Below are 1,956 nucleotides of genomic sequence, written 5' to 3'. Positions count from 1 at the left end.
CATCATGTCTTCATTCCAGTGAACCCTGGAATTGCTTTTCCCTGATTCATACACACATACTTACACACTTTATGCAAGACAATTTACTAAGCAATCAAACACATTTATATAAGGACTTCCTTTCATATGTAAAGTTTAACTAAAATATAAAATGCATAGAAAAAATGCAAAAATGTTGGTTATACCATAAATTAACACAAAGTATATATTTGCATTTATTCACCACTTGATTAAAAAAAATGAAAATATTAACAACACTCAGAAGTTCTTCTCATGTGCCATTGAGTCATCAAAAGTAATTAGGATCTTGACTTATAAGCTGGCTTTCTCCTAAGTGTTAAGCTTTGGTATATGCTGTGTACACACCCATCTGTTCATCTGAGTGTATGCTAGAGGAAATGTGTCATGCAGCCTGAATTTGTGTCTCTCAACCCTCTTGTCCCAATGCCACCTCTGCAGAGGTTTCCAGCTGGCTCTGTTAATCTTTTTCTCCAAGACTGGTTATCAGCTAGAGTGTAGTCCTCATCCCAGGCCACTGACTTTCCTGGCATCAGGAGCATAAAACATTGGGGCACTGATACTTGCTTATCAAACAGTATGTTTAACTAAAACATATTAATCACTGGCAAATTATTTTGTAAATTTAAAGGTTCATATGAGAAAAAAATTTAGTGACAACAAGATAGTATTCATGCAATGAAATCATATACTTCCATTTTAAAACTATAAGCAATTTTTAATGATGTCTTAAATATGCATGCTGGAATTGTATGCAGGTAAAATAAACGTGAAGCACTCAAAAATTTTATAGAATAGAGCCACAAATAAATCTACTCCAAAAAATCCCTTTACCAATGTAGTATTTTGTATAACTTTCTTTTAACTAAAATAAAAAGAAGGAACTTGCCTTAGAAATATATTTAAGCCAATAAACTTCTCTTACATTGATAATTACAGAAATATATCTGGAGAAAAAGAGAAAAGAAAAAAAATATGTTGTATCTTTCTAATTGTTTCTAGAGTAATATGAAGCTTTTGAGTAAAATCAATCTGCCAGTCCTCCCTTAGGTAGCTTCTTTGGAGTTGAACAGGTTTAACTTATGGAGAGAGAGGTGGTATTGGTTTGGGGTTATTTCCTAAGCAGGTGTATCATGATTTGTTGATCTGGTCCACCACCATTTTTATTCCCTTTCCCATAAACTGAAACAAATACCAAAGTGTTTCACCTCCATAATGGGTAGCCTTGTGTAAAGTTTTCATTAATTTCCACTGTTGGGCTTGTGGAACCATAATCCTTTTATTTAGCATGTACCATCTCCTTTGATTTAGTAATCCTCTACTTTTAGCCCAGTCCTCCTCTTCCTTGGTATAACAAGGTTGTGGCATTTCTTCTATTAGGCTAGTGAATTTTATTTATTTATTTATTTATTTTTTAAATTTTTATTAGTTGGAGGCTAATTACTTTACATCATTACAGTAGTTTTTGTTATACATTGATATGAATTAGCCATGGATTTACATGTACTCCCCATCCCAGTCCCCCCTCCCACCTCCCTCTCCACCTGATCCCTCTGGGTCTTCCCAGTGCACCAGGCCCGAGCACTTGTCTCATGCACCCAACCTAGGCTGGTGATCTGTTTCACCCTAGATAATATACATGTTTCAATGCTGTTCTCCTGAAACATCCCACCCTCGCCTTCTCCCAGAGTCCACAAGTCTGTTCCATACATCTGAGTCTCTTTTTCTGTTTTGCATATAGGGTTATCGTTACCATCTTTCTAAAGTCCATATATATGTGTTAGTATACTGTAATGGTCTTTATCTTTCTGGCTTACTTCGCTCTGTATAATGGGCTCCAGTTTCATCCATCTCATTAGAACTGATTCAAATGAATTCTTTTTAATGGCTGAGTAATATTCCATGGTGTATATGTACCACAGCTTCCTCATCCATTCG

Source organism: Odocoileus virginianus, chromosome 3 (assembly GCF_023699985.2).
Source record: "Odocoileus virginianus isolate 20LAN1187 ecotype Illinois chromosome 3, Ovbor_1.2, whole genome shotgun sequence".
In the NCBI taxonomy this organism is placed as follows: Eukaryota; Metazoa; Chordata; class Mammalia; order Artiodactyla; family Cervidae; genus Odocoileus; species Odocoileus virginianus.
This window is presented reverse-complemented; position numbering follows the sequence as displayed.